Below are 27,269 nucleotides of genomic sequence, written 5' to 3'. Positions count from 1 at the left end.
TCTAAGCCTAGTACTTATTCTATTGGTTACTTTTGCCGAACCGCTAAGTTACGAGGACGTAATCACACCAACATCGGTTGTCAAGCGATGGTGATGGAGCGACAAACACAGACACACAAACATATATATATATATATATATATATATATATATATATATATATATATATATATGTATGTATGTATGACCAAGATCCCATGCAGTGGAACTGAACCCAGAACCTTGTGGTTTGGTAAGCAAGCTACTTAGCACACAGCCACTCCTCCGCCTATATTAATTATTAAAGGCAAAGCTGCATGTCAGGGGAATTAACTCAGGTGGTAGAGCGCTCGCTTAGCATGCGAGAGTTACCGGCATCGATGCCCGGATTCTCCACGTGTTGTAAATTATTTGTTTTTTGTTTTAAAATTTGTTATCATTCTACTTATGCATATCATAGTTACGCCCTAAGAAGTTATACACGTTCTTTTATGTCTGAAAATAGCTTCATTTCTACAGTCAAATGTACGAGAGATCACGTTTTAAATTACAACGTTTAAATACAAAGATGCATATATATATATATATATATATATATATATATATATATATATATATATATATATATATATATATATATATATATATATATATATATATATATATAAAGGAAGAGAAAGAAAAAATATTAGTTATTAATGATAGTGAAAAAGAGGGAAAGGGAATTTGCTCTGATGGTAGAACGCTCATTTAGCATGCAAGTGATACTGAGATCGAAGCTTGGGTTCTCCACGTCATAATTTTATCGCGCGGTTGCATTTTAGAATTGTATTATCGCTCTCATTTATGTATGATAGCATCGATAATATATAATTAAAAGAAAACAATTAACATTTTTAAAAAAGGCGGTGATTTGACGGAATCGTGAGAACGTTAGACGAAATGCGTTGTTGCATTTGTCTGGCTTTACGTTCTGAGTTCAAATTCTTCCAAGGTCAATTTAGCCTTCCATCCATTGGAGGTCGACAAGGTAAGTACCAGTCGAACCCTATGATCGATGTCATCGACTAATCCCTTACCCCCAAATCTCAGGTGTTCTGCACATCGTTGAAAAAATTATTATATGCTTTGAAAATCAAGTTCATTTATTAGTTATTAATTAAAAAGAAAAGTGTAAAAATGTGAGGGGAATTAGCTCAGGTGGTAGAGCGCTCGCTTAGCATGCGAGAGGTACCGGGATCGATACCCAGATTCTCCACTAGTTAACATTTTTGTGCAAGCTTACATTTTCGAACAATTATTTTCAACATGGATTCATATGGCCTTTTAGAATTTTGTTGCTTAAAGTTATGTGCAATATTCTAATATCTGAAATATTTTAACAATTTTTCTTATGCAATTCCTAGGAATGTTTTATAAAAATACAATAGGATTTTTTTTGAAACATCGAAAGGCTGTAGGGGTCCACGTAAGTAAAATAGGAATAAAAGAGGTCCAAAGAGGGCGGAAAATGGTTGAGAACTACTGTACTAGAATCATGTTATCGTTCTTACATATGTATATCACCGTTATATCGTAAATCAGGCATGAAGTACGTTCAGCGTGAAGCGGGCTGCATCAGTAAAAAATAGAATAAGATCTTTCGTTCAGGAGTACCATCCAGAAAGTGCTTCAGGCTGGCCATGTCTGTCTTATATGGTCACACACATTCTATTATATGTTAATAATGGGAATACAAGAAATGCAAGGAGAATTATCTCAGATGGTAGAGCGTTCGCTTTGCATGCGAGAGGTACCGGGATCGATGCCCGGATTCTCCAATTCATAGCGTATTATTTAGCGCAGTCTTATTTTGGAATTCTGTTATCATTTCTACAAATATATGTCACCATTATATCGTAGCACCATCAGGTTAATGTATAAAGTATTTATACTTTAACCTGATGGTGATTTGTTTAACAGGGAAGCAATACTACTGTATCGCACTATTTAATATTTTTTTCTTTATATATATATACAACTTCTCTTTTCAGTTTCCGTTTACTAAATCCACTCACAAGGCTTTGGTCGGTCCGAGGCTATAGTAGAATACACTTGACCGAGGTGCCATGCAGTGGGACTAAACGCAAAGTAAGACACTTATCACACAGCCACTCCTGTGCCTATGTTAATAATTAAAGGAAACGAAACGTACCAGGGGAATTAGCTCAGATGGTAGAGCGCTCGCTTAGCATGCGAGAGGTACCGGGATCGATGCCCGGATTCTCCACACGTTAACATTTTTGTGCAAGCTTATATTTTAGAACAATGTTTTCTCTACCAGGGGCCATATGACCCTCGAAGGTCCATTTAAGATTTTGTTGCTTAAATCTATGTGCAATATTCTACGGTATATGAAATATTTTAACAATTTTTTATACGATTCCTAGTAATATTTAATAATAAAAATGCAACAGGATCTTTTTTAAAATATCGATAGGTTATAGGGGGTCTGCATGAGTAAAATAGGAATGAAAGAGGTCCATTGGGGAGGAAAATGGTTGAGAACCACTGGTTTAGAATCATGTTATCGTTGTTACGTATGTATATCGCCGTTACATCGTAAATCATGCATGATCTACCTTCAGCGTGAATCGGGTCGCTGCATTAAAAAATAGAGTAGCATTTTTCGTTTAATAGTGTGGTTTAGAAAATATCGCAGGTTGCCCGTGACTGTCTTATATGGTCACATACATTCTATCATATGTTAATAATGACATTGAGAGACCTGCAAGGGGAATTAGCTCAGATGGTAGAGCGCTCGCTTTGCATGCGAGAGGTACCGTGATCGTTACCCGGATTCTCCAATTCCAAACAAAATGGATCTTATTTTGGAATTCTGGTATCGTTTTAACAAATATATTTTGCCGTTATATCGTAAGTCACGTATGAGCAACATTTTTTGTGAATCGAGCAGCATGCAATATGTCTTAGCATCAGTCGGTGGCAAGGCTAAAAAAACGTGCCGTTTAGAAACTGCCGCAAGTTGCCCGTGACTCTCGTATGAGGTCATACATATTCTATTATATAATATTACTTTATTTTTTTTACTTGTGTCAGTCATTTGACTGCGGCCATGCTGGAGCGCCACATTTCGTCGGAGAAATCAATCCCAGGACTTATTTTTCTAAGCCTAGTACTTATTCTATTGGTTACTTTTGCCGAACCGCTAAGTTACGAGGACGTAATCACACCAACATCGGTTGTCAAGCGATGGTGATGGAGCGACAAACACAGACACACAAACATATATATATATATATATATATATATATATATATGTATATATATATATATATATATATATATATATATATATATATATATATATATATATATATATATATATATATATATATATATGTATGTATGTATGACCAAGGTCCCATGCAGTGGAACTGAACCCAGAACCTTGTGGTTTGGTAAGCAAGCTACTTAGCACACAGCCACTCCTCCGCCTATATTAATTATTAAAGGCAAAGCTGCATGTCAGGGGAATTAACTCAGGTGGTAGAGCGCTCGCTTAGCATGCGAGAGTTACCGGCATCGATGCCCGGATTCTCCACGTGTTGTAAATTATTTGTTTTTTGTTTTAAAATTTGTTATCATTCTACTTATGCATATCATAGTTACGCCCTAAGAAGTTATACACGTTCTTTTATGTCTGAAAATAGCTTCATTTCTACAGTCAAATGTACGAGAGATCACGTTTTAAATTACAACTTTTAAATACAAAGATGCATATATATATATATATATATATATATATATATATATATATATATATATATATATATATATATATATATATATATATATATATATATATATATATATATATATATATATATATATATATATATATATATATATATATATATATATATATATATATATATATATATATATATATATAAATAAAGGAAGAGAAAGAAAAAATATTAGTTATTAATGATAGTGAAAAGGAGGGAAAAGGAATTTGCTCTGATGGTAGAACGCTCATTTAGCATGCAAGTGATACTGAGATCGAAGCTTGGGTTCTCCACGTCATAATTTTATCGCGCGGTTGCATTTTAGAATTGTATTATCGCTGTCATTTATGTATGATAGCATCGATAATATATAATTAAAAGAAAACAAGTAAAATTTTTTTAAAAGGCGGTGATTTGACGGAATCGTGAGAACGTTAGACGAAATGCGTTGTTGCATTTGTCTGGCTTTACGTTCTGAGTTCAAATTCTTCCAAGGTCAATTTAGCCTTCCATCCTTTGGAGGTCGATAAGATAAGTACCAGTCGAACCCTATGATCGATGTCAGCGACTAATCCCTTACCCCCAAATCTCAGGTGTTCTGCACGTCGTTGAAAAAATTATTATATGCTTTGAAAATCAAGTTCATTTATTAGTTATTAATTAAAAAGAAAAGTGTAACAATGTGAGGGGAATTAGCTCAGGTGGTAGAGCGCTCGCTTAGCATGCGAGAGGTACCGGGATCGATACCCGGATTCTCCACTAGTTAACATTTTTGTGCAAGCTTACATTTTCGAACAATTATTTTCAACATGGATTCATATGGCCTTTTAGAATTTTGTTGCTTAAAGTTATGTGCAATATTCTAATATCTGAAACATTTTAACAATTTTTCTTATGCAATTCCTTGGAATGTTTTATAAAAATACAATAGGATTTTTTTTGAAACATCGAAAGGCTGTAGGGGTCCACGTAAGTAAAATAGGAATAAAAGAGGTCCAAAGAGGGCGGAAAATGTTTGAGAACTACTGTACTAGAATTATGTTATCGTTCTTACATATGTATATCACCGTTATATCGTAAATCAGGCATGAAGTACGTTCAGCGTGAAGCGGGCTGCATCAGTAAAAAATAGAATAAGATCTTTCGTTTAGGAGTACCATCCAGAAAGTGCTTCAGGCTGACCATGTCTGTCTTATATGGTCACACACATTCTATTATATGTTAATAATGGAAATAAAAGAAATGCAAGGGGAATTAGCTCAGATGGTAGAGCGCTCGCTTTGCATGCGAGAGGTACCGGGATCGATGCTCGGATTCTTCAATTCTTAGCGTATTATTTAGCGCAGTCTTATTTTGGAATTCTGTTATCATTTCTACAAATATATTTCACCATTATATCGTAGCACCATCAGGTTAATGTATAAAGTATTTATACTTTTACCTGATGGTGATTTGTTTAACAGGGAAGCAATACTACTGTATCGCACTATTTAATAATTTTTTCTTTATATATATATATACAACGGGCTCTTTTCAGTTTCCGTTTACTAAATCCACTCACAAGGCTTTGGTCGGTCCGAGGCTATAGTAGAAGACACTTGACCGAGGTGCCATGCAGTGGGACTAAACGCAAAGTAAGCCACTTATCACACAGCCACTCGTGTGCCTATGTTAATAATTAAAGGAAACGAAACGTACCAGAGGAATTAGCTCAGATGGTAGAGCGCTCGCTTAGCATGCGAGAGGTACCGGGATCGATGCCCGGATTCTCCACACGTTAACATTTTTGTGCAAGCTTATATTTTAGAACAATGTTTTCTCTACCAGGGGCCATATGACCCTCGAAGGTCCATTTAAGATTTTGTTGCTTAAATCTATGTGCAATATTCTACGACATATGAAATATTTTAACAACTTTTTTATACGATTCCTAGTAATATTTAATAATAAAAATGCAACAGGATCTTTTTTAAAATATCGATAGGTTATAGGGGGTCTGCATGAGTAAAATAGGAATGAAAGAGGTCCATTGGGGAGGAAAATGGTTGAGAACCACTGGTTTAGAATCATGTTATCGTTGTTACGTATGTATATCGCCGTTACATCGTAACTCATGCATGATCTACCTTCAGCGTGAAGCGGGTCGCTGCATTAAAAAATAGAGTAGCATTTTTCGTTTAATAGTGTGGTTTAGAAAATATCGCAGGTTGCCTGTGACTGTCTTATATGGTCACATACATTCTATCATATGTTAATAATGACATTGAGAGACGTGCAAGGGGAATTAGCTCAGATGGTAGAGCGCTCGCTTTGCATACGAGAGGTACCGGGATCGTTACCCGGATTCTCCAATTCCAAACATAATGGATCTTATTTTCGTTTAGGAGTACCATCCAGAAAGTGCTTCTTTCTTATATGGTCACACACATTCTATTTTATGTTAATAATGGAAATAAAAGAAATGCAAGGGGAATTAGCTCAGATGGTAGATCGCTCGCTTTGCATGCGAGAGGTACCGGGATCGATGCCCGGATTCTCCAATTCATACCGTATTATTTAGCGCAGTCTTATTTTGGAATTCTGTTATCATTTCTACAAATATATGTCACCATTATATCGTAGCACCATCAGGTTAATGTATAAAGTATTTATACTTTAGCCTGATGGTGATTTGTTTAACAGGGAAGCAATACTACTGTATCGCACTATTTAATAATTTTTTCTTTATATATATATATATACAACGGGCTCTTTTCAGATTCCGTTTACTAAATCCACTCACAAGGCTTTGGTCGGTCCGAGGCTATAGTAGAAGACACTTGACCGAGGTGCCATGCAGTGGGACTAAACGCAAAGTAAGCCACTTATCACACAGCCACTCCTGTGCCTATGTTAATAATAAAAGGAAACGAAACGTACCAGGGGAATTAGCTCAGATGGTAGAGCGCTCGCTTAGCATGCGAGAGGTACCGGGTTCGATGCCCGGATTCTCCACACGTTAACATTTTTGTGCAAGCTTATATTTTAGAACAATGTTTTCTCTACCAGGGGCCATATGACCCTCGAAGGTCCATTTAAGATTTTGTTGCTTAAATCTATGTGCAATATTCTACGATATATGAAATATTTTAACAATTTTTTTATACGATTCCTAGTAATATTTAATAATAAAAATGCAACAAGATCTTTTTTAAAATATCGATAGGTTATAGGGGGTCTGCATGAGTAAAATAGGAATGAAAGAGGTCCATTGGGGAGGAAAATGGTTGAGCACCACTGGTTTAGAATCATGTTATCGTTGTTACGTATGTATATCGCCGTTACATCGTAAACCATGCATGATCTACCTTCAGCGTGAAGCGGGTCGCTGCATTAAAAAATAGAGTAGCATTTTTCGTTTAATAGTGTGGTTTAGAAAATATCGCAGGTTGCCCGTGACTGTCTTATATGGTCACATACATTCTATCATATGTTAATAATGACATTGAGAGACCTGCAAGGGGAATTAGCTCAGATGGTAGAGCGCTCGCTTCGCATGCGAGAGGTACCGGGATCGTTACCCGGAATCTCCAATTCCAAACATAATGGATCTTATTTTGGAATTCTGGTATCGTTTTAACAAATATATTTTGCCGTTATATCGTAAGTCACGTATGAGCAACATTTTTTGTGAATCGAGCAGCATGCAATATGTCTTAGCATCAGTCGGTGGCAAGGCTAAAAAAACGTGCCGTTTAGAAACTGCCGCAAGTTGCCCGTGACTCTCGTATGAGGTCATACATATTCTATTATATAATATTACTTTATTTTTTTTACTTGTGTCAGTCATTTGACTGTGACCATGCTGGAGCGCCACATTTCGTCGGAGAAATCAATCCCAGGACTTATTTTTCTAAGCCTAGTACTTATTCTATTGGTTACTTTTGCCGAACCGCTAAGTTACAAGGACGTAATCAAACCAACATCGGTTGTCAAGCGATGGTGATGGAGCGACAAACACAGACACACAAACATATATATATATATATATATATATATATATATATACATATATATATATATATATGTATGTATGTATGACCAAGGTCCCATGCAGTGGAACTGAACCCAGAACCTTGTGGTTTGGTAAGCAAGCTACTTAGTACACAGCCACTCCTCCGCCTATATTAATTATTAAAGGCAAAGCTGCATGTCAGGGGAATTAACTCAGGTGGTAGAGCGCTCGCTTAGCATGCGAGAGTTACCGACATCGATGCCCGGATTCTCCACGTGTTGTAAATTATTTGTTTTTTGTTTTAAAATTTGTTATCATTCTACTTATGCATATCATAGTTACGCCCTAAGAAGTTATACACGTTCTTTTATGTCTGAAAATAGCTTCATTTCTACAGTCAAATGTACGAGAGATCACGTTTTAAATTACAACTTTTAAATACAAAGATGCATATATATATATATATATATATATATATATATATATATATATATATATATATATATATATGTATATATATATATATATATATATAAAGGAAGAGAAAGAAAAAAATATTAGTTATTAATGATAGTGAAAAAGAGGGAAAGGGAATTTGCTCTGATGGTAGAACGCTCATTTAGCATGCAAGTGATACTGAGATCGAAGCTTGGGTTCTCCACGTCATAATTTTATCGCGCGGTTGCATTTTAGAATTGTATTATCGCTCTCATTTATGTATGATAGCATCGATAATATATAATTAAAAGAAAACAATTAAAATTTTTAAAAAAGGCGGTGATTTGACGGAATCGTGAGAACGTTAGACGAAATGCGTTGTTGCATTTGTCTGGCTTTACGTTCTGAGTTCAAATTCTTCCAAGGTCAATTTAGCCTTCCATCCTTTGGAGGTCGACAAGGTAAGTACCAGTCGAACCCTATGATCGATGTCATCGACTAATCCCTTACCCCCAAATCTGAGGTGTTCTGCACATCGTTGAAAAAATTATTATATGCTTTGAAAATCAAGTTCATTTATTAGTTATTAATTAAAAAGAAAAGTGTAAAAATGTGAGGGTAATTAGCTCAGGTTGTTGAGCGCTCGCTTAGCATGCGAGAGGTACCGGGATCGATACCCAGATTCTCCACTAGTTAACATTTTTGTGCAAGCTTACATTTTCGAACAATTATTTTCAACATGGATTCATATGGCCTTTTAGAATTTTGTTGCTTAAAGTTATGTGCAATATTCTAATATCTGAAATATTTTAACAATTTTTCTTATGCAATTCCTAGGAATGTTTTATAAAAATACAATAGGATTTTTTTTGAAACATCGAAAGGCTGTAGGGGTCCACGTAAGTAAAATAGGAATAAAAGAGGTCCAAAGAGGGCGGAAAATGGTTGAGAACTACTGTACTAGAATCATGTTATCGTTCTTACATATGTATATCACCGTTATATCGTAAATCAGGCATGAAGTACGTTCAGCGTGAAGCGGGCTGCATCAGTAAAAAATAGAATAAGATCTTTCGTTCAGGAGTACCATCCAGAAAGTGCTTCAGGCTGGCCACGTCTGTCTTATATGGTCACACACATTCTATTATATGTTAATAATGGGAATACAAGAAATGCAAGGAGAATTATCTCAGATGGTAGAGCGTTCGCTTTGCATGCGAGAGGTACCGGGATCGATGCCCGGATTCTCCAATTCATAGCGTATTATTTAGCGCAGTCTTATTTTGGAATTCTGTTATCATTTCTACAAATATATGTCACCATTATATCGTAGCACCATCAGGTTAATATATAAAGTATTTATACTTTAACCTGATGGTGATTTGTTTAACAGGGAAGCAATACTACTGTATCGCACTATTTAATATTTTTTTCTTTATATATATATACAACTTCTCTTTTCAGTTTCCGTTTACTAAATCCACTCACAAGGCTTTGGTCGGTCCGAGGCTATAGTAGAATACACTTGACCGAGGTGCCATGCAGTGGGACTAAACGCAAAGTAAGACACTTATCACACAGCCACTCCTGTGCCTATGTTAATAATTAAAGGAAACGAAACGTACCAGGGGAATTAGCTCAGATGGTAGAGCGCTCGCTTAGCATGCGAGAGGTACCGGGATCGATGCCCGGATTCTCCACACGTTAACATTTTTGTGCAAGCTTATATTTTAGAACAATGTTTTCTCTACCAGGGGCCATATGACCCTCGAAGGTCCATTTAAGATTTTGTTGCTTAAATCTATGTGCAATATTCTACGGTATATGAGATATTTTAACAATTTTTTATACGATTCCTAGTAATATTTAATAATAAAAATGCAACAGGATCTTTTTTAAAATATCGATAGGTTATAGGGGGTCTGCATGAGTAAAATAGGAATGAAAGAGGTCCATTGGGGAGGAAAATAGTTGAGAACCACTGGTTTAGAATCATGTTATCGTTGTTACGTATGTATATTGCCGTTACATCGTAAATCATGCATGATCTACCTTCAGCGTGAAGCGGGTCGCTGCATTAAAAAATAGAGTAGCATTTTTCGTTTAATAGTGTGGTTTAGAAAATATCGCAGGTTGCCCGTGACTGTCTTATATGGTCACATACATTCTATCATATGTTAATAATGACATTGAGAAACCTGCAAGGGGAATAAGCTCAGATGGTAGAGCGCTCGCTTTGCATGCGAGAGGTACCGGGATCGTTACCCGGATTCTCCAATTCCAAACAAAATGGATCTTATTTTGGAATTCTGGTATCGTTTTAACAAATATATTTTGCCGTTATATCGTAAGTCACGTATGAGCAACATTTTTTGTGAATCGAACAGCATGCAATATGTCTTAGCATCAGTCGGTGGCAAGGCTAAAAAAACGTGCCGTTTAGAAACTGCCGCAAGTTGCCCGTGACTCTCGTATGAGGTCATACATATTCTATTATATAATATTACTTTATTTTTTTTACTTGTGTCAGTCATATGACTGCGGCCATGCTGGAGCGCCACATTTCGTCGGAGAAATCAATCCCAGGACTTATTTTTCTAAGCCTAGTACTTATTCTATTGGTTACTTTTGCCGAACCGCTAAGTTACAACGACGTAATCACACCAACATCGGTTGTCAAGCGATGGTGATGGAGCGACAAACACAGACACACAAACATATATATATATATATATATATATATATATATATATGTATATATATATATATATATATATATATATATATATATATATATATATATATATATATATATATATATATATATATATATATATATATATATATATATATATATATATATTCCTATTTCATTTACAAGCAATAACGTATCTATGTATATATATATATATATATATATATATATATATATATATATATATATATATGTATGTATGTATGACCAAGGTCCCATGCAGTGGAACTGAACCCAGAACCTTGTGGTTTGGTAAGCAAGCTACTTAGCACACAGCCACTCCTCCGCCTATATTAATTATTAAAGGCAAAGCTGCATGTCAGGGGAATTAACTCAGGTGGTAGAGCGCTCGCTTAGCATGCGAGAGTTACCGGCATCGATGCCCGGATTCTCCACGTGTTGTAAATTATTTGTTTTTTGTTTTAAAATTTGTTATCATTCTACTTATGCATATCATAGTTACGCCCTAAGAAGTTATACACGTTCTTTTATGTCTGAAAATAGCTTCATTTCTACAGTCAAATGTACGAGAGATCACGTTTTAAATTACAACTTTTAAATACAAAGATGCATATATATATATATATATATATATATATATATATATATATATATATATATATATATATATATATATATATATATATATATATATATATATATATATATAAATAAAGGAAGAGAAAGAAAAAATATTAGTTATTAATGATAGTGAAAAGGAGGGAAAAGGAATTTGCTCTGATGGTAGAACGCTCATTTAGCATGCAAGTGATACTGAGATCGAAGCTTGGGTTCTCCACGTCATAATTTTATCGCGCGGTTGCATTTTAGAATTGTATTATCGCTGTCATTTATGTATGATAGCATCGATAATATATAATTAAAAGAAAACAAGTAAAATTTTTTTAAAAGGCGCTGATTTGACGGAATCGTGAGAACGTTAGACGAAATGCGTTGTTGCATTTGTCTGGCTTTACGTTCTGAGTTCAAATTCTTCCAAGGTCAATTTAGCCTTCCATCCTTTGGAGGTCGATAAGATAAGTACCAGTCGAAGCCTATGATCGATGTCAGCGACTAATCCCTTACCCCCAAATCTCAGGTGTTCTGCACGTCGTTGAAAAAATTATTATATGCTTTGAAAATCAAGTTCATTTATTAGTTATTAATTAAAAAGAAAAGCGTAACAATGTGAGGGGAATTAGCTCAGGTGGTAGAGCGCTCGCTTAGCATGCGAGAGGTACCGGGATCGATACCCGGATTCTCCACTAGTTAACATTTTTGTGCAAGCTTACATTTTCGAACAATTATTTTCAACATGGATTCATATGGCCTTTTAGAATTTTGTTGCTTAAAGTTATGTGCAATATTCTAATATCTGAAACATTTTAACAATTTTTCTTATGCAATTCCTTGGAATGTTTTATAAAAATACAATAGGATTTTTTTTGAAACATCGAAAGGCTGTAGGGGTCCACGTAAGTAAAATAGGAATAAAAGAGGTCCAAAGAGGGCGGAAAATGTTTGAGAACTACTGTACTAGAATCATGTTATCGTTCTTACATATGTATATCACCGTTATATCGTAAATCAGGCATGAAGTACGTTCAGCGTGAAGCGGGCTGCATCAGTAAAAAATAGAATAAGATCTTTCGTTTAGGAGTACCATCCAGAAAGTGCTTCAGGCTGACCATGTCTGTCTTATATGGTCACACACATTCTATTATATGTTAATAATGGAAATAAAAAAAATGCAAGGGGAATTAGCTCAGATGGTAGAGCGCTCGCTTTGCATGCGAGAGGTACCGGGATCGATGCTCGGATTCTTCAATTCTTAGCGTATTATTTAGCGCAGTCTTATTTTGGAATTCTGTTATCATTTCTACAAATATATTTCACCATTATATCGTAGCACCATCAGGTTAATGTATAAAGTATTTATACTTTAACCTGATGGTGATTTGTTTAACAGGGAAGCAATACTACTGTATCGCACTATTTAATAATTTTTTCTTTATATATATATATACAACGGGCTCTTTTCAGTTTCCGTTTACTAAATCCACTCACAAGGCTTTGGTCGGTCCGAGGCTATAGTAGAAGACACTTGACCGAGGTGCCATGCAGTGGGACTAAACGCAAAGTAAGCCACTTATCACACAGCCACTCCTGTGCCTATGTTAATAATTAAAGGAAACGAAACGTACCAGGGGAATTAGCTCAGATGGTAGAGCGCTCGCTTAGCATGCGAGAGGTACCGGGATCGATGCCCGGATTCTCCACACGTTAACATTTTTGTGCAAGCTTATATTTTAGAACAATGTTTTCTCTACCAGGGGCCATATGACCCTCGAAGGTCCATTTAAGATTTTGTTGCTTAAATCTATGTGCAATATTCTACGACATATGAAATATTTTAACAACTTTTTTATACGATTCCTAGTAATATTTAATAATAAAAATGCAACAGGATCTTTTTTAAAATATCGATAGGTTATAGGGGGTCTGCATGAGTAAAATAGGAATGAAAGAGGTCCATTGGGGAGGAAAATGGTTGAGAACCACTGGTTTAGAATCATGTTATCGTTGTTACGTATGTATATCGCCGTTACATCGTAACTCATGCATGATCTACCTTCAGCGTGAAGCGGGTCGCTGCATTAAAAAATAGAGTAGCATTTTTCGTTTAATAGTGTGGTTTAGAAAATATCGCAGGTTGCCTGTGACTGTCTTATATGGTCACATACATTCTATCATATGTTAATAATGACATTGAGAGACGTGCAAGGGGAATTAGCTCAGATGGTAGAGCGCTCGCTTTGCATACGAGAGGTACCGGGATCGTTACCCGGATTCTCCAATTCCAAACATAATGGATCTTATTTTCGTTTAGGAGTACCATCCAGAAAGTGCTTCTGTCTTATATGGTCACACACATTCTATTTTATGTTAATAATGGAAATAAAAGAAATGCAAGGGGAATTAGCTCAGATGGTAGATCGCTCGCTTTGCATGCGAGAGGTACCGGGATCGATGCCCGGATTCTCCAATTCATACCGTATTATTTAGCGCAGTCTTATTTTGGAATTCTGTTATCATTTCTACAAATATATGTCACCATTATATCGTAGCACCATCAGGTTAATGTATAAAGTATTTATACTTTAGCCTGATGGTGATTTGTTTAACAGGGAAGCAATACTACTGTATCGCACTATTTAATAATTTTTTCTTTATATATATATATATACAACGGGCTCTTTTCAGATTCCGTTTACTAAATCCACTCACAAGGCTTTGGTCGGTCCGAGGCTATAGTAGAAGACACTTGACCGAGGTGCCATGCAGTGGGACTAAACGCAAAGTAAGCCACTTATCACACAGCCACTCCTGTGCCTATGTTAATAATAAAAGGAAACGAAACGTACCAGGGGAATTAGCTCAGATGGTAGAGCGCTCGCTTAGCATGCGAGAGGTACCGGGATCGATGCCCGGATTCTCCAATTCCAAACATAATGGATCTTATTTTGGAATTCTGGTATCGTTTTAACAAATATATTTTGCCGTTATATCGTAAGTCACGTATGAGCAACATTTTTTGTGAATCGACCAGCATGCAATATGTCTTAGCATCAGTCGGTGGCAAGGCCAAAAAAACGTGCCGTTTAGAAACTGCCGTAAGTTGCCCGTGACTCTCGTATGAGGTCATACATATTCTATTATATAAATATATATATATATATATATATATATATAATATATATATATATATATTATATATATATATATATATATATATATATATATATATATATATATATATATATATATATATATATATATATATATATATATATATATATATATATATATATATATATATATATATATATATATATATATATATATATATATATATATATATATATATATATATATAAACATATATATATATATATATATATATATATATATATATATATATATATATATATATATATATATATATATATATATATATATATATATATATATATATATATATATATATATATATGTATGTATGTATGTATGACCAAGATCCCATGCAGTGGAACTGAACCCAGAACCTTGTGGTTTGGTAAGCAAGCTACTTAGCACACAGCCACTCCTCCGCCTATATTAATTATTAAAGGCAAAGCTGCATGTCAGGGGAATTAACTCAGGTGGTAGAGCGCTCGCTTAGCATGCGAGAGTTACCGGCATCGATGCCCGGATTCTCCACGTGTTGTAAATTATTTGTTTTTTGTTTTAAAATTTGTTATCATTCTACTTATGCATATCATAGTTACGCCCTAAGAAGTTATACACTTTCTTTTATGTCTGAAAATAGCTTCATTTCTACAGTCAAATGTACGAGAGATCACGTTTTAAATTACAACTTTTAAATACAAAGATGCATATATATATATATATATATATATATATAAAGGAAGAGAAAGAAAAAAATATTAGTTATTAATGATAGTGAAAAAGAGGGAAAGGGAATTTGCTCTGATGGTAGAACGCTCATTTAGCATGCAAGTGATACTGGTCGGTCCGAGGCTATAGTAGAATACACTTGACCGAGGTGCCATGCAGTGGGACTAAACGCAAAGTAAGCCACTTATCACACAGCCACTCCTGTGCCCATGTTAATAATTAAAGGAAACGAACCGTACCAGGGGAATTAGCTCAGATGGTAGAGCGCTCGCTTAGCATGCGAGAGGTACCGGGATCGATGCCCGGATTCTCCACACGTTAACATTTTTGTGCAAGCTTATATTTTATAACAATGTTTTCTCTACCAGGGGCCATATGACCCTCGAAGGTCCATTTAAGATTTTGTTGCTTAAATCTATGTGAAATATTCTACAATATATGAAATATTTTAACAATTTTTTATACGATTCCTAGTAATATTTAATAATAAAAATGCAACAGGATCTTTTTTAAAATATCGATAGGTTATAGGGGGTCTGCATGAGTAAAATAGGAATGAAAGAGGTCCATTGGGGAGGAAAATGGTTGAGAACCACTGGTTTAGAATCATGTTATCGTTGTTACGTATGTATATTGCCGTTACATCGTAACTCATGCATGATCTACCTTCAGCGTGAAGCGGGTCGCTGCATTAAAAAATAGAGTAGCATTTTTCGTTTAATAGTGTGGTTTAGAAAATATCGCAGGTTGCCCGTGACTGTCTTATATGGTCACATACATTCTATCATATGTTAATAATGACATTGAGAGACCTGCAAGGGGAATTAGCTCAGATGGTAGAGCGCTCGCTTTGCATGCGAGAGGTGCCGTGATCGTTACCCGGATTCTCCAATTCCAAACAAAATGGATCTTATTTTGGAATTCTGGTATCGTTTTAACAAATATATTTTGCCGTTATATCGTAAGTCACGTATGAGCAACATTTTTTGAGAATCGAGCAGCATGCAATATGTCTTAGCATCAGTCGGTGGCAAGGCTAAAAAAACGTGCCGTTTAGAAACTGCCGCAAGTTGCCCGTGACTCTCGTATGAGGTCATACATATTCTATTATATAATATTACTTTATTTTTTTTACTTGTGTCAGTCATATGACTGCGGCCATGCTGGAGCGCCACATTTCGTCGGAGAAATCAATCCCAGGACTTATTTTTCTAAGCCTAGTACTTATTCTATTGGTTACTTTTGCCGAACCGCTAAGTTACAACGACGTAATCACACCAACATCGGTTGTCAATCGATGGTGATGGAGCGACAAACACAGACACACAAACATATATATATATATATATATATATATATATATATATATATATATATATATATATATATATATATATATATGTATGTATGTATGTATGACCAAGATCCCATGCAGTGGAACTGAACCCAGAACCTTGTGGTTTGGTAAGCAAGCTACTTAGCACACAGCCACTCCTCCGCCTATATTAATTATTAAAGGCAAAGCTGCATGTCAGGGGAATTAACTCAGGTGGTAGAGCGCTCGCTTAGCATGCGAGAGTTACCGGCATCGATGCCCGGATTCTCCACGTGTTGTAAATTATTTGTTTTTTGTTTTAAAATTTGTTATCATTCTACTTATGCATATCATAGTTACGCCCTAAGAAGTTATACACGTTCTTTTATGTCTGAAAATAGCTTCATTTCTACAGTCAAATGTACGAGAGATCACGTTTTAAATTACAACGTTTAAATACAAAGATGCATATATATATATATATATATATATATATATATATATATATATATATATATATATATATATATATATATATATATATATATATATATATAAAGGAAGAGAAAGAAAAAAATATTAGTTATTAATGATAGTGAAAAAGAGGGAAAGGGAATTTGCTCTGATGGTAGAACGCTCATTTAGCATGCAAGTGATACTGAGATCGAAGCTTGGGTTCTCCACGTCATAATTTTATCGCGCGGTTGCATTTTAGAATTGTATTATCGCTCTCATTTATGTATGATAGCATCGATAATATATAATTAAAAGAAAACAATTAAAATTTTTAAAAAAGGCGGTGATTTGACGGAATCGTGAGAACGTTAGACGAAATGCGTTGTTGCATTTGTCTGGCTTTACGTTCTGAGTTCAAATTCATCCAAGGTCAATTTAGCCTTCCATCCTTTGGAGGTCGATAAGATAAGTACCAGTCGAACCCTATGATCGATGTCATCGACTAATCCCTTACCCCCAAATCTCAGGTGTTCTGCACATCGTTGAAAAAATTATTATATGCTTTGAAAATCAAGTTCATTTATTAGTTATTAATTAAGAAGGAAAGTGAAACAATGTGAGGGGAATTAGCTCAGGTGGTAGAGCGCTCGCTTAGCATGCGAGAGGTACCGGGATCGATACCCGGATTCTCCACTAGTTAACATTTTTGTGCAAGCTTACATTTTCGAACAATTATTTTCAACATGGATTCATATGGCCTTTTAGAATTTTGTTGCTTAAAGTTATGTGCAATATTCTAATATCTGAAACATTTTAACAATTTTTCTTATGCAATTCCTAGGAATGTTTTATAAAAATACAATAGGATTTTTTTTGAAACATCGAAAGGCTGTAGGGGTCCACGTAAGTAAAATAGGAATAAAAGAGGTCCAAAGAGGGCGGAAAATGGTTGAGAACTACTGTACTAGAATCATGTTATCGTTCTTACATATGTATATCACCGTTATATCGTAAATCAGGCATGAAGTACGTTCAGCGTGAAGCGGGCTGCATCAGTAAAAAATAGAATAAGATCTTTCGTTCAGGAGTACCATCCAGAAAGTGCTTCAGGCTGACCATGTCTGTCTTATATGGTCACACACATTCTATTATATGTTAATAATGGGAATACAAGAAATGCAAGGAGAATTATCTCAGATGGTAGAGCGTTCGCTTTGCATGCGAGAGGTACCGGGATCGATGCCCGGATTCTCCAATTCATAGCGTATTATTTAGCGCAGTCTTATTTTGGAATTCTGTTATCATTTCTACAAATATATGTCACCATTATATCGTAGCACCATCAGGTTAATGTATAAAGTATTTATACTTTAACCTGATGGTGATTTGTTTAACAGGGAAGCAATACTACTGTATCGCACTATTTAATAATTTTTTCTTTATATATATATACAACTTCTCTTTTCAGTTTCCGTTTACTAAATCCACTCACAAGGCTTTGGTCGGTCCGAGGCTATAGTAGAATACACTTGACCGAGGTGCCATGCAGTGGGACTAAACGCAAAGTAAGACACTTATCACACAGCCACTCCTGTGCCTATGTTAATAATTAAAGGAAACGAAACGTACCAGGGGAATTAGCTCAGATGGTAGAGCGCTCGCTTAGCATGCGAGAGGTACCGGGATCGATGCCCGGATTCTCCACACGTTAACATTTTTGTGCAAGCTTATATTTTATAACAATGTTTTCTCTACCAGGGGCCATATGACCCTCGAAGGTCCATTTAAGATTTTGTTGCTTAAATCTATGTGCAATATTCTACGGTATATGAAATATTTTAACAATTTTTTATACGATTCCTAGTAATATTTAATAATAAAAATGCAACAGGATCTTTTTTAAAATATCGATAGGTTATAGGGGGTCTGCATGAGTAAAATAGGAATGAAAGAGGTCCATTGGGGAGGAAAATGGTTGAGAACCACTGGTTTAGAATCATGTTATCGTTGTTACGTATGTATATTGCCGTTACATCGTAAATCATGCATGATCTACCTTCAGCGTGAAGCGGGTCGCTGCATTAAAAAATAGAGTAGCATTTTTCGTTTAATAGTGTGGTTTAGAAAATATCGCAGGTTGCCCGTGACTGTCTTATATGGTCACATACATTCTATCATATGTTAATAATGACATTGAGAGACCTGCAAGGGGAATAAGCTCAGATGGTAGAGCGCTCGCTTTGCATGCGAGAGGTACCGGGATCGTTACCCGGATTCTCCAATTCCAAACAAAATGGATCTTATTTTGGAATTCTGGTATCGTTTTAACAAATATATTTTGCCGTTATATCGTAAGTCACGTATGAGCAACATTTTTTGTGAATCGAGCAGCATGCAATATGTCTTAGCATCAGTCGGTGGCAAGGCTAAAAAAACGTGCCGTTTAGAAACTGCCGAAAGTTGCCCGTGACTCTCGTATGAGGTCATACATATTCTATTATATAATATTACTTTATTTTTTTTACTTGTGTCAGTCATATGACTGCGGCCATGCTGGAGCGCCACATTTCGTCGGAGAAATCAATCCCAGGACTTATTTTTTTAAGCCAAGTACTTATTCTATTGGTTACTTTTGCCGAACCGCTAAGTTACAACGACGTATTCATATCAACATCGGTTGTCAAGCGATGGTGATGGAGCGACAAACACAGACACACAAACATATATATATATATATATATATATATATATATATATATATATATATATATATATATATATATATATGTACGTATGTATGACCAAGATCCCATGCAGTGGAACTGAACCCAGAACCTTGTGGTTTGGTAAGCAAGCTACTTAGCACACAGCCACTCCTCCGCCTATATTAATTATTAAAGGCAAAGCTGCATGTCAGGGGAATTAACTCAGGTGGTAGAGCGCTCGCTTAGCATGCGAGAGTTACCGGCATCGATGCCCGGATTCTCCACGTGTTGTAAATTATTTGTTTTTTGTTTTAAAATTTGTTATCATTCTACTTATGCATATCATAGTTACGCCCTAAGAAGTTATACACGTTCTTTTATGTCTGAAAATAGCTTCATTTCTACAGTCAAATGTACGAGAGATCACGTTTTAAATTACAACGTTTAAATACAAAGATGCATATATATATATATATATATATATATATATATATATATATATATATATATATATATATATATATATATATATGTATATTCTCCCATATATATATATATATATATATATATATATATATATATATAATGGAAGAGAAAGAAAAAATATTAGTTATTAATGATAGTGAAAAAGAGGGAAAGGGAATTTGCTCTGATGGTAGAACGCTCATTTAGCATGCAAGTGATACTGAGATCGAAGCTTGGGTTCTCCACGTCATAATTTTATCGCGCGGTTGCATTTTAGAATTGTATTATCGCTCTCATTTATGTACGATAGCATCGATAATATATAATTAAAAGAAAACAATTAAAATTTTTTAAAAAGGCGGTGATTTGACGGAATCGTGAGAACGTTAGACGAAATGCGTTGTTGCATTTGTCTGGCTTTTCGTTCTGAGTTCAAATTCTTCCAAGGTCAATTTAGCCTTCCATCCTTTGGAGGTCGATAAGATAAGTACCATTCGAACCCTATGATCGATGTCATCGACTAATCCCTTACCCCCAAATCTCAGGTGTTCTGCACATCGTTGAAAAAATTATTATATGCTTTGAAAATCAAGTTCATTTATTAGTTATTAATTAAGAAGGAAAGTGAAACAATGTGAGGGGAATTAGCTCAGGTGGTAGAGCGCTCGCTTAGCATGCGAGAGGTACCGGGATCGATACCCGGATTCTCCACTAGTTAACATTTTTGTGCAAGCTTACATTTTCGAACAATTATTTTCAACATGGATTCATATGGCCTTTTAGAATTTTGTTGCTTAAAGTTATGTGCAATATTCTAATATCTGAAACATTTTAACAATTTTTCTTATGCAATTCCTAGGAATGTTTTATAAAAATACAATAGGATTTTTTTTGAAACATCGAAAGGCTGTAGGGGTCCACGTAAGTAAAATAGGAATAAAAGAGGTCCAAAGAGGGCGGAAAATGGTTGAGAACTACTGTACTAGAATCATGTTATCGTTCTTACATATGTATATCACCGTTATATCGTAAATCAGGCATGAAGTACGTTCAGCGTGAAGCGGGCTGCATCAGTAAAAAATAGAATAAGATCTTTCGTTTAGGAGTACCATCCAGAAAGTGCTTCAGGCTGACCATGTCTGTCTTATATGGTCACACACATTCTATTATATGTTAATAATGGAAATAAAAGAAATGCAAGGGGAATTAGCACAGATGGTAGAGCGTTCGCTTTGCATGCGAGAGGTACCGGGATCGATGCCCGGATTCTCCAATTCATAGCGTATTATTTAGCGCAGTCTTATTTTGGAATTCTGTTATCATTTCTACAAATATATGTCACCATTATATCGTAGCACCATCAGGTTAATGTATAAAGTATTTATACTTTAGCCTGATGGTGATTTGTTTAACAGGGAAGCAATACTACTGTATCGCACTATTTAATATTTTTTTCTTTATATATATATATATACAACGGGCTCTTTTCAGATTCCGTTTACTAAATCCACTCACAAGGCTTTGGTCGGTCCGAGGCTATAGTAGAAGACACTTGACCGAGGTGCCATGCAGTGGGACTAAACGCAAAGTAAGCCACTTATCACACAGCCACTCCTGTGCCTACGTTAATAATTGAAGGAAACGAAACGTACCAGGGGAATTAGCTCAGATGGTAGAGCGCTCGCTTAGCATGCGAGAAGTACCGGGATCGATGCCCGGATTCTCCACACGTTAACATTTTTGTGCAAGCTTATATTTTGGAACAATGTTTTCTCTACCAGGGGCCATATGAACCTCGAAGGTCCATTTAAGATTTTGTTGCTTAAATCTATGTGCAATATTCTATGATATATGAAATATTTTAACAATTTTTTTATACGATACCTAGTAATATTTAATAATAAAAATGCAACAGGATCTTTTTTAAAATATCGATAGGTTATAGGGGGTCTGCATGAGTAAAATAGGAATGAAAGAGGTCCATTGGGGAGGAAAATGGTTGAGAACCACTGGTTTAGAATCATGTTATCGTTGTTACGTATGTATATCGCCGTTACATCGTAAATCATGCATGATCTACCTTCAGCGTGAATCGGGTCGCTGCATTAAAAAATAGAGTAGCATTTTTCGTTTAATAGTGTGGTTTAGAAAATATCGCAGGTTGCCTGTGACTGTCTTATATGGTCACATACATTCTATCATATGTTAATAATGATATTGAGAGACCAGCAAGGGGAATTAGCTCAGATGGTAGAGCGCTCGCTTTGCATGCGAGAGGTACCGGGATCGTTACCCGGATTCTCCAATTCCAAACATAATTGATATTGTTTTGGAATTCTGGTATCGTTTTAACAAATATATTTTGCCGTTATATCGTAAGTCACGTATGAGCAACATTTTTTGTGAATCGAGCAGCATGCAATATGTCTTAGCATCAGTCGGTGGCAAGGCTAAAAAAACGTTCCGTTTAGAAACTGCCGCAAGTTGCCCGTGACTCTCGTATGAGGTCATACATATTCTATTATATAATATTACTTTATTTTTTTTACTTGTGTCAGTCATTTGACTGCGGCCATGCTGGAGCGCCACATTTCGTCGGAGAAATCAATCCCAGGACTTATTTTTCTAAGCCTAGTACTTATTCTATTGGTTTCTTTTGCCGAACCGCTAAGTTACGAGGACGTAATCACACCAACATCGGTTGTCAAGCGATGGTGATGGAGCGACAAACACAGACACACAAACATATATATATATATATATATATATATATATATATATATATATATATATATATATGTATATGTATATATATATATATATATATATATATATATATATATATATATATATATATATATATATATATATATATATATATATATATATATATATATATATATATATATATATATATATATATATATATATATATATATATATATATATATATATATATATGTATGTATGACCAAGGTCCCATGCAGTGGAACTGAACCCAGAACCTTGTGGTTTGGTAAGCAAGCTACTTAGCACACAGCCACTCCTCCGCCTATATTAATTATTAAAGGCAAAGCTGCATGTCAGGGGAATTAACTCAGGTGGTAGAGCGCTCGCTTAGCATGCGAGAGTTACCGGCATCGATGCCCGGATTCTCCACGTGTTGTAAATTATTTGTTTTTTGTTTTAAAATTTGTTATCATTCTACTTATGCATATCATAGTTACGCCCTAAGAAGTTATACACGTTCTTTTATGTCTGAAAATAGCTTCATTTCTACAGTCAAATGTACGAGAGATCACGTTTTAAATTACAACTTTTAAATACAAAGATGCATATATATCTATATCTATATATATATATATATATATATATATATATATATATATATATATATATATATATATATATATATATATATATATATATATATATATATATATATATATATATATATATATATATATATATATATATATATATATATATATATATATATATATATATATATATATAAATAAAGGAAGAGAAAGAAAAAATATTAGTTATTAATGATAGTGAAAAGGAGGGAAAGGGAATTTGCTCTGATGGTAGAACGCTCATTTAGCATGCAAGTGATACTGAGATCGAAGCTTGGGTTCTCCACGTCATAATTTTATCGCGCGGTTGCATTTTAGAATTGTATTATCGCTGTCATTTATGTATGATAGCATCGATAATATATAATTAAAAGAAAACAAGTAAAATTTTTTTAAAAGGCGGTGATTTGACGGAATCGTGAGAACGTTAGACGAAATGCGTTGTTGCATTTGTCTGGCTTTACGTTCTGAGTTCACATTCTTCCAAGGTCAATTTAGCCTTCCATCCTTTGGAGGTCGATAAGATAAGTACCAGTCGAACCCTATGATCGATGCCAGCGACTAATCACTTACCCCCAAATCTCAGGTGTTCTGCACGTCGTTGAAAAAATTATTATATGCTTTGAAAATCAAGTTCATTTATTAGTTATTAATTAAAAAGAAAAGTGTAACAATGTGAGGGGAATTAGCTCAGGTGGTAGAGCGCTCGCTTAGCAAGCGAGAGGTACCGGGATCGATACCCGGATTCTCCACTAGTTATCATTTTTGTGCAAGCTTATATTTTCGAACAATTATTTTCAACATGGATTCATATGGCCTTTTAGAATTTTGTTGCTTAAAGTTATGTGCAATATTCTAATATCTGAAACATTTTAACAATTTTTCTTATGCAATTCCTAGGAATGTTTTATAAAAATACAATAGGATTTTTTTTGAAACATCGAAAGGCTGTAGGGGTCCACGTAAGTAAAATAGGAATAAAAGAGGTCCAAAGAGGGCGGAAAATGGTTGAGAACTACTGTACTAGAATCATGTTATCGTTCTTACATATGTATATCACCATTATATCGTAAATCAGGCATGAAGTACGTTCAGCGTGAAGCGGGCTGCATCAGTAAAAAATAGAATAAGATCTTTCGTTTAGGTGTACCATCCAGAAAGTGCTTCAGGCTGACCATGTCTGTCTTATATGGTCACACACATTCTATTATATGTTAATAATGGAAATAAAAGAAATGCAAGGGGAATTAGCTCAGATGGTAGAGCGCTCGCTTTGCATGCGAGAGGTACCGGGATCGTTACCCGGATTCTCCAATTCCAAACATAATGGATCTTATTTTCGTTTAGGAGTACCATCCAGAGAGTGCTTCTGTCTTATATGGTCACACACATTCTATTTTATGTTAATAATGGAAATGAAAGAAATGCAAGGGGAATTAGCTCAGATGGTAGATCGCTCGCTTTGCATGCGAGAGGTACCGGGATCGATGCCCGGATTCTCCAATTCATAGCGTATTATTTAGCGCAGTCTTATTTTGGAATTCTGTTATCATTTCTACAAATATATGTCACCATTATATCGTAGCACCATCAGGTTAATGTATAAAGTATTTATACTTTAGCCTGATGGTGATTTGTTTAACAGGGAAGCAATACTACTGTATCTCACTATTTAATAATTTTTTCTTTATATATATATATATACAACGGGCTCTTTTCAGATTCCGTTTACTAAATCCACTCACAAGGCTTTGGTCGGTCCGAGGCTATAGTAGAAAACACTTGACCGAGGTGCCATGCAGTGGGACTAAACGCAAAGTAAGCCACTTATCACACAGCCACTCCTGTGCCTATGTTAATAATTAAAGGAAACGAAACGTACCAGGGGAATTAGCTCAGATGGTAGAGCGCTCGCTTAGCATGCGAGAGGTACCGGGATCGATGCCCGGATTCTCCACACGTTAACATTTTTGTGCAAGCTTATATTTTAGAACAATGTTTTCTCTACCAGGGGCCATATGACCCTCGAAGGTCCATTTAAGATTTTGTTGCTTAAATCTATGTGCAATATTCTACGATATATGAAATATTTTAACAATTTTTTATACGATTCCTAGTAATATTTAATAATAAAAATGCAACAGGATCTTTTTTAAAATATCGATAGGTTATAGGGGGTCTGCATGAGTAAAATAGGAATGAAAGAGGTCCATTGGGGAGGAAAATGGTTGAGAACCACTGGTTTAGAATCATGTTATCGTTGTTACGTATGTATATCGCCGTTACATCGTAACTCATGCATGATCTACCTTCAGCGTGAAGCGGGTCGCTGCATTAAAAAATAGAGTAGCATTTTTCGTTTAATAGTGTGGTTTAGAAAATATCGCAGGTTGCCTGTGACTGTCTTATATGGTCACATACATTCTATCATATGTTAATAATGACATTGAGAGACCTGCAAGGGGAATTAGCTCAGATGGTAGAGCGTTCGCTTTGCATGCGAGAGGTACCGGGATCGTTACCCGGATTCTCCAATTCCAAACATAATGGATCTTATTTTCGTTTAGGAGTACCATCCAGAGAGTGCTTCTGTCTTATATGGTCACACACATTCTATTTTATGTTAATAATGGAAATGAAAGTAATGCAAGGGGAATTAGCTCAGATGGTAGATCGCTCGCTTTGCATGCGAGAGGTACCGGGATCGATGCCCGGATTCTCCAATTCATAGCGTATTATTTAGCGCAGTCTTATTTTGGAATTCTGTTATCATTTCTACAAATATATGTCACCATTATATCGTAGCACCATCAGGTTAATGTATAAAGTATTTATACTTTAGCCTGATGGTGATTTGTTTAACAGGGAAGCTATACTACTGTATCGCACTATTTAATAATTTTTTCTTTATATATATATATATACAACGGGCTCTTTTCAGATTCCGTTTACTAAATCCACTCACAAGGCTTTGGTCGGTCCGAGGCTATAGTAGAAGACACTTGACCGAGGTGCCATGCAGTGGGACTAAACGCAAAGTAAGCCACTTATCACACACCCACTCCTGTGCCTATGTTAATAATTAAAGGAAACGAAACGTACCAGGGGAATTAGCTCAGATGGTAGAGCGCTCGCTTAGCATGCGAGAGGTACCGGGATCGATGCCCGGATTCTCCAATTCCAAACATAATGGATCTTATTTTGGAATTCTGGTATCGTTTTAACAAATATATTTTGCCGTTATATCGTAAGTCACGTATGAGCAACATTTTTTGTGAATCGACCAGCATGCAATATGTCTTAGCATCAGTCGGTGGCAAGGCCAAAAAAACGTGCCGTTTAGAAACTGCCGCAAGTTGCCCGTGACTCTCGTATGAGGTCATACATATTCTATTATATAATATTACTTTATTTTTTTTACTTGTGTCAGTCATTTGACTGCGGCCATGCTGGAGCGCCACATTTCGTCGGAGAAATCAATCCCAGGACTTATTTTTCTAAGCCTAGTACTTATTCTATTGGTTACTTTTGCCGAACCGCTAAGTTACAACGAC

The 27,269-nt window shown here is 35.4% G+C and overlaps 1 protein-coding gene and 16 non-coding genes across 17 annotated transcripts in view; 16 read left to right on the top strand and 1 right to left on the bottom strand.

Moving 5' to 3' along the window:
• The window catches only part of LOC106880591 (transcription factor RFX4-like), a gene marked incomplete at its 3' end in the record, with an annotated part of 235,974 nt that overhangs the window by 109,547 nt on the left and 99,158 nt on the right, over nucleotides 1–27,269 (bottom strand). The window lies entirely within an intron of this gene.
• On the top strand, nucleotides 1,165–1,237 carry Trnaa-agc (transfer RNA alanine (anticodon AGC)). The gene has a single exon. It is a non-coding gene; the product is annotated as a tRNA-Ala (tRNA).
• Nucleotides 2,176–2,248, top strand: Trnaa-agc (transfer RNA alanine (anticodon AGC)). Its single transcript has one exon. It is a non-coding gene; the product is annotated as a tRNA-Ala (tRNA).
• Nucleotides 4,457–4,529, top strand: Trnaa-agc (transfer RNA alanine (anticodon AGC)). Its single transcript has one exon. It is a non-coding gene; the product is annotated as a tRNA-Ala (tRNA).
• Nucleotides 6,692–6,764, top strand: Trnaa-agc (transfer RNA alanine (anticodon AGC)). The gene has a single exon. It is a non-coding gene; the product is annotated as a tRNA-Ala (tRNA).
• Trnaa-agc (transfer RNA alanine (anticodon AGC)) lies at nucleotides 9,830–9,902 on the top strand. Its single transcript has one exon. It is a non-coding gene; the product is annotated as a tRNA-Ala (tRNA).
• Trnaa-agc (transfer RNA alanine (anticodon AGC)) lies at nucleotides 12,150–12,222 on the top strand. Its single transcript has one exon. It is a non-coding gene; the product is annotated as a tRNA-Ala (tRNA).
• Nucleotides 13,164–13,236, top strand: Trnaa-agc (transfer RNA alanine (anticodon AGC)). Its single transcript has one exon. It is a non-coding gene; the product is annotated as a tRNA-Ala (tRNA).
• Nucleotides 14,385–14,457, top strand: Trnaa-agc (transfer RNA alanine (anticodon AGC)). Its single transcript has one exon. It is a non-coding gene; the product is annotated as a tRNA-Ala (tRNA).
• Nucleotides 15,657–15,729, top strand: Trnaa-agc (transfer RNA alanine (anticodon AGC)). The gene has a single exon. It is a non-coding gene; the product is annotated as a tRNA-Ala (tRNA).
• On the top strand, nucleotides 17,807–17,879 carry Trnaa-agc (transfer RNA alanine (anticodon AGC)). Its single transcript has one exon. It is a non-coding gene; the product is annotated as a tRNA-Ala (tRNA).
• Nucleotides 18,818–18,890, top strand: Trnaa-agc (transfer RNA alanine (anticodon AGC)). The gene has a single exon. It is a non-coding gene; the product is annotated as a tRNA-Ala (tRNA).
• On the top strand, nucleotides 20,995–21,067 carry Trnaa-agc (transfer RNA alanine (anticodon AGC)). The gene has a single exon. It is a non-coding gene; the product is annotated as a tRNA-Ala (tRNA).
• Nucleotides 22,011–22,083, top strand: Trnaa-agc (transfer RNA alanine (anticodon AGC)). Its single transcript has one exon. It is a non-coding gene; the product is annotated as a tRNA-Ala (tRNA).
• Trnaa-agc (transfer RNA alanine (anticodon AGC)) lies at nucleotides 24,395–24,467 on the top strand. The gene has a single exon. It is a non-coding gene; the product is annotated as a tRNA-Ala (tRNA).
• Nucleotides 25,600–25,672, top strand: Trnaa-agc (transfer RNA alanine (anticodon AGC)). Its single transcript has one exon. It is a non-coding gene; the product is annotated as a tRNA-Ala (tRNA).
• Trnaa-agc (transfer RNA alanine (anticodon AGC)) lies at nucleotides 26,820–26,892 on the top strand. The gene has a single exon. It is a non-coding gene; the product is annotated as a tRNA-Ala (tRNA).

This window comes from Octopus bimaculoides, chromosome 5, assembly GCF_046866305.1.
Source record: "Octopus bimaculoides isolate indiv1 chromosome 5, ASM4686630v1, whole genome shotgun sequence".
NCBI classification, from domain to species: Eukaryota; Metazoa; Mollusca; class Cephalopoda; order Octopoda; family Octopodidae; genus Octopus; species Octopus bimaculoides.
The sequence above is the reverse complement of the archived record's forward strand: the minus strand, read 5'-3'. Positions and strand labels throughout refer to the sequence as shown.